This window comes from Chenopodium quinoa, unplaced genomic scaffold (genome assembly GCF_001683475.1).
Source record: "Chenopodium quinoa cultivar QQ74 unplaced genomic scaffold, ASM168347v1, whole genome shotgun sequence".
Lineage (NCBI taxonomy): Eukaryota > Viridiplantae > Streptophyta > Magnoliopsida > Caryophyllales > Amaranthaceae > Chenopodium > Chenopodium quinoa.
In genome coordinates, this window is record NW_018744676.1 from 18,842 (window position 1) to 28,398 (window position 9,557).

A 9,557-nucleotide genomic window follows, 5' to 3' on the forward strand; every position below is an offset into this window, starting at 1 on the left:
GTAGAAGACAAAGAAGAAACATACAGCGTCACGATCATCTACATAGGCCGAATATAGATCTATGCCTGCGATTACTAATGAGCTTAAGTGGCTTAAGGGGTTATTATTGAGTTTGGGTGTTCAATATCCGAAGGCGATCAAGTTATTTTGTGATAGTGAGTTTGCGTTACACATTGCGAAAAATCTTGTTTTTCATTAACGAACAAAGTACATTGAGGTTGATTGTTACTTTGTCTTTGATGCAATTAACGAAAGCTTGATCTTACTGTCCCATGTTTCGACTTCTTCTCAACTTGCAAACATTTTCACAAAAGCTCTTGGCAGATCCCAGTTTGACTTTCTTTTTTCCAAGTTGGGCATTTTTGAACCACATGCTCCAACTTGAGGGGAGTATTGAGATAATATCGTATAATATATTTTGAGAATATCTTGTGGTATATTTGTTAGGATATTTATTCATGATATTATTATGTATTTTTGTGATTATCCTAGTTTTCTAGTATATCAATTATTCTAGGGTTAGGAATATAAATTAGCTAATGAGAAAGACAAGCCAAAGTTTATACAAATTCATCACTCTGGAATTAAAGATGTTTAATGTTAAATAAACGCGAATAAAAAATACTACCTCCATTACTTTTTAGATGGAACAAAGAAATTTTTTATGTCTCACAAAAAATAACACATTGTTGCATCTAAAAAGTAACAGAGATAGTATTTGATTTGATATAATTTGATCTAATTATTTCTACAATAAGCATATACATCATAATTTTATACAACAAAAATTTAATTGCGACCCAATAATTTTTTTTCCTCAAGGAGGTAGCATATATGCATAATATTACTCTAACCAAATTGTTCAAAACATGAAGTCATTACCAAATCCGAAAAAAAAAAAAGTACTTAAATTGGTTATGGTCTAAGCATCAGTCTCAAATAAATGTTACAACTCGCTTTATTTTCTACTGAACTTATATAAAAGAAGCTCATATCTTTTTTACTCTAGCTAAGCAGGCATCCTTTGGTCTTCGATGGGGCAAGAACTGCACCAGGCACTCTGGATTGGTCCTCTCCAACCTGCATCACAATTTTTGCCACAAAATTTTAAGCCCAGTGCATGATTCCAAGTGAAAAAAATTCAAAACTATTTTAAATTACCTGTAACCAAGGAGAAAATGATGGAGAAAAATTGAAATTTCGAGTTTGGCGAGATCATTTCCAGGACACAGCCTGCTCCCAGCACCAAAGGGAAGGAAAGTCCCTGCTTTTGGAGCAAGGTCCTACAACATACACATAATATTTATTTTTTGTATGATAAGTCTTTTTTATGAGAGGAGATTTAGTTTCACTTACATCCCATCTAGAGGGATTGAACTTCATAGGCTCGGGCCAAACTTTGGGATCTAAATGGCAAGTCCTAAACCATATCAACACTTTCCATCCTTTAGGGATAGTATAACCTGTAATACCTTCTTTTGTTAGCTTCAACTTTTTTGATTATGTCACTAACCATTTATCTTGCAGTCTGATATTGCCTCACGAAAGACTACGAATGAGAACGTCACCCACCTAAGTGTTTCATCTACGACCTTAATTTCATAAAGGAAATGGTTAGTTTAGTGAAAAATACAAGCTCAAAGATAAGGTGGGATGTGAGGAGGAAGTGAGTACTTAGTACTTACCTGAGACAAATAAGGCATTTTTCTAGTTTCTTTCAGAGTCAGTCCGTTCTGTCCTGCAGGTCTTTTCTTTATAATCTCTTCTTGCTCTGCCTGAAATCCAACGATTTGGTAAAGCATAGAAATGTGAGTGTTACTTAAGCAGTTAAGAATAGTTGTGGCAAAACTGAATCATATTTGATTACTCATAGGATAAAGCGCAAGATTTGAAGTGTTTTAGTACGTTGGCTTTCTGAAAAATTTCAGGGTTTTGCTGTAATAAGACAGTAGCCCACATAATGGTATGAGCAGATGATTCATGTCCTGCATTTAAATACATAATCAAAAGATCTATAATCTCTTCATCAGTCAATTTTCTCCCATTTTCATCTTTAACTTCAAGTAAATCATCCATTATATCACTCTTGGCTTTAATAGCAACACCGTCTCTCTTCACTGCCCTTCGTTCATCTATTATTGCTTGAAACACTGCCACAAGATTCTTCCGAGCCTAGTGAAAATTTTCATCCATTATCATATATACATTAGATAGAAAGAAATTGACTAAAGCAAGCATATTTGAAATGTTGCAAACACAAATAGATTATCAAATAATACCTTAAGTGCCCTATGGAATGCAAATCCAGGGATATTAATTGCCATAGCTCGAAGGCCATGGTTAAGTGTTGTGTACTCCTTTTCTAAAGCCTCCAAGATAGACTCACTCTCTGAACTCAGAAAGATGAACATGATGATACGAAAAGTTAACTTTCGAAGTTGATTGAGAAACTCGATTTCTCCCATTTTGCTCAACTTATCCAAAGTAGTTTTCGAGATTTCTTCAATGTACTCTATGTAGTTTGATAGTGCTTCATGTCCATTGATAGGAGCAGCAGTTAATTTCCTAAGACGCTTGTGATCTTTGGAAGGGATAGTAATGAAGGAATTCCTACCGCTCAACTCCTCCGTTGACAACGGCCAGCCAGGCTTGAAATGTTCATCATCATTCAAGACTTTTCTGCATGTATCAGGTGTAGTCACAATTATGCTTGGACTCCCAAACATGAAGGCTTTGTAAATTCCTGTTTTGCCAAATCTGCACAACCAAACATCTTATTAATTGTTAAATGTACAAGTAAAATAAAATAAAATAAAATGTTCCTAAAATATCAACTTAACCACTAAATGAGCAAATTTCAATCGTGAGGGAAGACTCCCTTAACCTTGGTGTATTTTTCTTTAAAAAATAAAAATAAAAAAGATTAAATCAGCAAATTCGATTAATTCCTTTTGCATCAATAGAGTTAGACCTGGCAATCTTGACCCAACACGTGACCCGAAACTTGATCCAAAACCCGAAATTTACTCGACCCGACTTGAAAGTGGAGTTGACCCGATACCCGAAATAACCCGACCTGAAGTGAACCTAATATGATTTTAACCCGGATTGCTTGACTTGAATAGACCCGATATCTGAAATGTCCTGAACTAAAATTACCAAATACCCTAACTAAAAATGTCTTGTGCCATATATGACTCAAATCCCCAGTTGTAAATGAACTCACAGACCAAATAAAATTATCGATTTGAGCTTAATCCACAGTATCGACACAAAATGCGACCCGATTTTGACCCGAACACATTCGACCTGAAATTGACCCGACACAAGCTCGGTCAAAAATTCGAATTGTGACCTAACCCGACCAAGCCCAAGTAAAACCCGAATGTTACCTGACTCGAAATTGACTTGACCCGTATCCGACCCAAATGATCCGTTTGCTAGGTCTAAATAGAGTCGCTAGTGGCCGGTCTAGGTGGATGTGAGACTGTGAGCCCATACATACGAAATTCAAAGTCATAAGTGGGTCAGTGGGCTAGCCGGTCCACCCACCTTCTTCACCAGGCCAGACTCCAGAGGCAAGCCTTGATTGGGCCAAACTAACCCACTAGCTACCTCTTATGTCAACTCTTTTTGTTTTTAACAATCAACTTATTTTATATCACCATCGTGAACATTAACTTGATATACAATTTTAATTTGCAAAAACTGATATCAAGAAACAAAAAAAAGACGACCAGCTAAACATTGATTATTTTTTTTTTTTTTGAAACAATTATTAATTTTTGTTGAATAAATAGGTTGTCTTCTAAAATTAAATGTACCATGACAACCATGTGCAATAACACAAATACATACTGTACAATTTTACAAATTTTCTTTATTAAAATAACATTATAGAGAGTTGTAAATAAGCATACACAAACAAGAAAATTTGGCCTAGTTTATATGAAGTTTTTTTTCTCTAATATGACATGCATGATTAATTTCAATCTAATGCCAATAAGTAATAAATTGCTTAAATAAGTAAAGTAACGAGAGAATAGATAAAAGGATAACCTGACGAGAAAGGAGTTGACAAAGGAGTCTGGATTAGAGGACTTGAAAGCTGCCAGGAAAGACCACATGTTGCCTATAAAAGGCAAGCCAAAGTCACCCGGTGGCAAACTATACCTCTTATCCCAAGTTTTGATTCATGCACCCAACCATGAACTTTTCTTAGCACCAAATTTAGTACCCATAATAGCCCTACAGTGAAGATTGCCACCTTTGAAACAAAGTTGAAATCCATCTTTGTACTACGAGATACTCTTTTTCAACACCTACATAAACCAAAATAAATAAATAAATATAATAATCAATAGTTAAACTTAATATATAATACGATCCTTCTGATCCATCCAGAACTAATTGTCATATAATGATAGTTTTAATACGTGACAATTAGTTTCAGACAGATGATGTAAGCATCTATATTACAAGTTTATGAAAAAAACAATGGTTACAATGCTTAAAAAAAAATTGAGTGTATGCCTTTAATTTGAGAAATGATATGAATATTGTTTTTGTGAATGTAAATGAATAGAGTGTAGGGGTTTTATATTGATGATGAAGCAAGGATTATGTGGTATGCTAGTTTTGTTTGATTTCTTTATTTCTTTTTTCTATCCTTTTTTTTGTTTATTAGTTGCTCCCTCATTGGTAGCTTGATTTTATGATTCATTTGGCTTGATTTGTTTCCTTTTTTGTTTGATTTTTTCCTAAGGATTAGCTTGATTCTATCCTGATTTCTTTCCTTAAGTACTGAATTTTTTTAATTAGTGGGTAGATTTCAATTTGAATATGTTAAGGAGACAAATGTAAGAGATATCAAGTTAGATATCAAATTGTCCAACTGTATTTAATTTTTTGGATATCTAGGAAGCATGACATTCTTATAGTTTTAAATTTTTGGATGGATTCAATACACATGTTTTATCACCCCAAATAATGTACACCAGTTAAGATGACTGACATCCATGCTAATGTCACTTAAGGCTAGGGACAGTTTACTTGAATTGATTTTTAAATTTGACGAAACTTTGACCTTATTTGTAAACTACTTATACTATTTCTTTTCACTTGATTTTTACTTATTTGAACTTGTCTGATCTTATTTGAACTTATATGTATTCATTAGACTTTAAAACTTATTTTAGTTTGTAGACACCTAAAAATGTCTCCCCGACTGAAACCCGATGATGAGTAAAACCTTTCATCGCCATTTGGTTCGAGTAAGTATTAAAAGAAATTAAAGGAACACTTGATTCTTTCTTATAAATCCATACCATTTTTTTTAAATCATTTTTTATGCCATTCTAGCCATTTTATTGGCCCAAAAACTTTTCATAGCCCAAAATCCACATATCTTAGCCCAATTTTCTATTTTCATAACTGTAGTCCCGAAGTCGAGCAAATCTGATTTTCGTGCCTCATAATTTTTATCCAAATCCTAAATTGTTGAATTTCCCTTGAAAAAATATTTTCAATAATATATTATAAGTCCAATTCCGAGCTATGACGAAAAAGATATGATCGAAATACCAAACTCTATCCAAAACCAACACCCTTGCATTATTTTGACCGTATCTTTTGATGTAGAAATGATATTGACCTGATTTCAATCGGGTTGGAAATTAGACTTCCAGAGCTTTCTAATTATATATTATTTTCCTCAAACCGAGTTTGGTATCAAAAGTTATGATTAAACCAAAAACCGCCACTAGTGGAAAAAACGTCATTTGCAGCGCAATATTTGTTGCAAATCTATGTACAGAACGCTGCAAATAATGGTTAGTCAACGCAGGTCAACCATTTAATGAATTAATAGCATCGCAAAAAATTTTAAAATTTTCTAGAAAATTATTTGCAGCGCTCCCTCATAAAGCGCGTTGCAAATAAGAGGATTTATTGTAGCGTTCCATACTTTACTAGAACGCTGTAAATAAAATTATTTACAGCGTTTCCTATATAGGGTGCTACAAATAATTGTGATATTTTACAAAAGAAATACCACTTCATCTTTTCTGCCCCTTACAGAAAACCCTAACCCAGAAAAAACCGCTCTCAGCAAGGCTTACCTCTTTCCAAAAGGTGAGTAGATAAAATTCACTATATAACAATTTTACAATAATTTCAACTATACGTTATTTTTGCTGATAAGCCAGTCCAGTTTAAGTTATTGCTCGAGTTGAAGCTCTATCTATTAACTACCGGTGTTAATCTTGGATAATGCACTTTCACTAGATCCTAAGGTATCCACATTGACACTTTGATGCATCTATTAAACAATTGCTGATTTTTCACTGCCTAGCACTAGCTAAGTTTGATCAATGGATTTACTTTGTTATATGACTGTTGTCACAAATTTTCAGGATATGCTATTGACAATTTGAATTGGGTTTTATAGGTACTGCTACACTTCCTGGGTTCCATACCTATGTTGGAAGTGGAGGGGAGCGACTTCTTCCTGAGTGGTATACTGAAAAAGGTATTGCAACTTCTTCCTAAAGTCTGTATACTGTTTTCATAATATAAGCATGAATGATATTATAATTTTCATTCTCTATTAAATGAGTTAATAATATCGTGGATGGATGTGTATCTATCAGTCAGGCTGGGTTAATTGCTGGATGTATAATATCAGTCAGGATAGCTCTACCTGACCCGACTCCAGAAGTCTACTTGACCATCTCAGCAATTCCCATTGCAAAAGAGGATGATCATCAATCGAAACCTAAAGGTTCTAGTACTGCCAAGGCTGAGCAAAGGGCAACTGAGTGGGGTTCAATACTCAGAACGGATGATGAAACTGGGAAGCCACAGGATGTGAAGGTCAGGACCTCAAGCGGGGATGAACCGAATCCTAAACCAGAGAGCTCGAGGAGGGAATCAGGGGGGCTCCATTCAGGTGACTCATCTGATGGTGGACTCACCATGAACTCCCCAAGAGTGTCTGAAGACTTGAAGGATGCCTCGTCAGCATTTCAGCAAACTAGAGTGAAAGTGAAAGTGAAATACACTAGAGTTATTCTTAATAACCAAGGAGTTTTCCATTCATTAGTTGAATTCTTTGGTTCCTCTATGTAATGGGGTTATTTGTAATGACCTTAATTTTTGGCTATTTAATAAAATCATCAAAATTGTTTGTTTTACTTTTGTTTCTATATGTCTATTTTAAATTGAGGTAGGAATTATTTTAGTAACAAAAAACAAAAAAATGAAAAATAAAAAAATTTATTTGCAGCACACCCAAGCTGAGGGCGCTGCAAATAATCCAACTATTACGCTGCAAATAATATGGATTAATTGCATCGGCCACATATTCAGCGCGCCGAAACACTGCAAATACTGGGTTTTTGGCGCACTGCAAATGATGTTTTTTCCACTAGTGCGCAAAAAACTGGAATCCGGCGTGACGCGCCAAAAATGTCGCAACGCGGAAGAACAAATAGTTGGATTATTTGCAGCGCCCTCAACTTGGGTGCGCTGCAAGTAATATTTTTTTGCAGCGTTTTCTGCACGCTGCAAATAATATGGATTAATTGCATCGGCCAAATATGCAGCGCGCCGAAACGTTGCAAATATTGGGTTTTGGGCGCGCTGCAAATGATGTTTTTTCCACTAGTGCGCAAACAACTGGAATCTGGCGTGACGCGCCAAAAATGCCGCAACATGGCAAAATCCTTCGTAGAATTAATTAGAATACGGCGTGACGCTGCGCGGCAAAAATGCTAGCAAGAACAAATTTTGTAGAATTAATTAGAAAAATAAATTATTAAATCAACTTACTTCGATTGCGAAACCTTGCAACTATATCATGAATAAACGGTTAGTAAAGTTCAATAAAATACATAAATCAAAATAAACTAAATTAAATTAAAGAAAACAAATTGAATTGAATTTAGATTGAAACCCTCAGGGTTTATGATCAACCTTTCACGCGCGTGGACCGCCGATAGAGCTTTGTGTGAAGCATTGATGTCTAGGAACACTTGAACGAGGAATTTTGAAAGGTTTAGAAGGATGAAAGATTAAGCAAATAAAAGTATTAGAGTAAAGGTGAGCAGAAAAAGGTGTATGTAACCTTTGAAAAGCTACGGTATGTACAGGAATAAAACGGGAAAAAGATAGAAATTGTATCGCCAAAACCACAAAACCACCATGCCACATCAGCCATTGCCGTGTCACAACATTTATGTTGCTAAGCGACAAAGTCTGCCGCGTCGCAGCATTTTTGGTGCGCCGCGGCGAAATTCCAGTTTTTGCGGTTTTTGTTTTTATCATAACTTTTGATCCGAACTTGAATTAAGGCAAATAATATATCGTTGGAAACATCAAGTCAATATCTTTTCTAGATCAAAATAGTGTAAGGGTGTCGGTTTTGGATAGAATTTGGTATTTCAATCATATCTTTTTCATTATAGCTTAGAATTGGGCTTATGATATATCATTAAAAAGATTATTTTAAGGGTTATCCAACCATGTAAGATTTAATTTGGATAAAAATTATGAGGATCAAAAATCATATTTGCTCGGTTTCGGGACCGTAGTTATGAAAATATGAAATTGGGCTAAGATATGTGGGTTTTGGGCTATGAAAAGTGTTTGGGCTATTAAAATGGCTAGAATGGCTTGTGAAATGATAGGAAATGTAAATGGAATGGATTTCTAAGAAAGAATCAAGTGTTCCTTTTTTTCAATACTCTACTCGAACCAAATGGCGATAGAAGGTTTTTCTCATCATCGGGTTTCGATTTGGGAGACATTTTTAGGTTCTACAGCGTTATACATTGCAAAAAATCCTTTTTTTCGTGAACAAACAAAGCACATTAGGTTGTTGTCACTTTGTTCGAGATGCGATTAATGAAGGCTTGATTTTTCCGTCCCATGTTTCGACTTCTCAACTTGCCGACATTTTTGCAAAAGCTCTCGGAGAACCCAATTTGACTTTCTTCTTTTCAAGTTGGGCATTTTTAAATTAAACCACATGCTGCAACTTGAGGGGGGTATTGAGATAATATCTTATAATATATTTTGAGAATATCTTGTGGTATATTTATTAGGATATAGATTCGTGATATTATTATGTATTTTGGTGATTATCCTAGTTTCCTAGTATATCATTTTTTTCTAGGGTTAGGAATATTGTAATTTTTTTATTTTTTTTTCTGAAAGAAGGAATATTGTAACTTTATATATTCTTTGATGAGTTAACGAGAAAGACAAGTTAAAGTTTATACAAATTTCTCTTCACTACAGAATTAAAGATGTTTTATGTTAAATAAACGCAAATAAAAATACTACCTCCATCACTTTTTACATGCAATAAAGGAGTTTGCCTTTTGTTACATCTAAAAAGTAACGGAATTAGTATTTGATTTGATATAATCTTATCTAATTATTTCTAGAATAAGCATATACATCATAATTTTATACAACAAAATTTTAATTGCGACGCAATAATTTTTTCTCAAGGAGGTGGCATAAATGCATAATATTACTCAAACCAAATTGTT

At 34.4% G+C, this 9,557-nt stretch overlaps 1 pseudogene; it reads right to left on the minus strand.

Annotated features, from left to right (window-relative positions):
• Positions 1-797: 797 nt before the first annotated feature.
• LOC110702164 lies at positions 798-4,369 on the minus strand (annotated as a pseudogene).
• Positions 4,370-9,557: the final 5,188 nt, after the last annotated feature.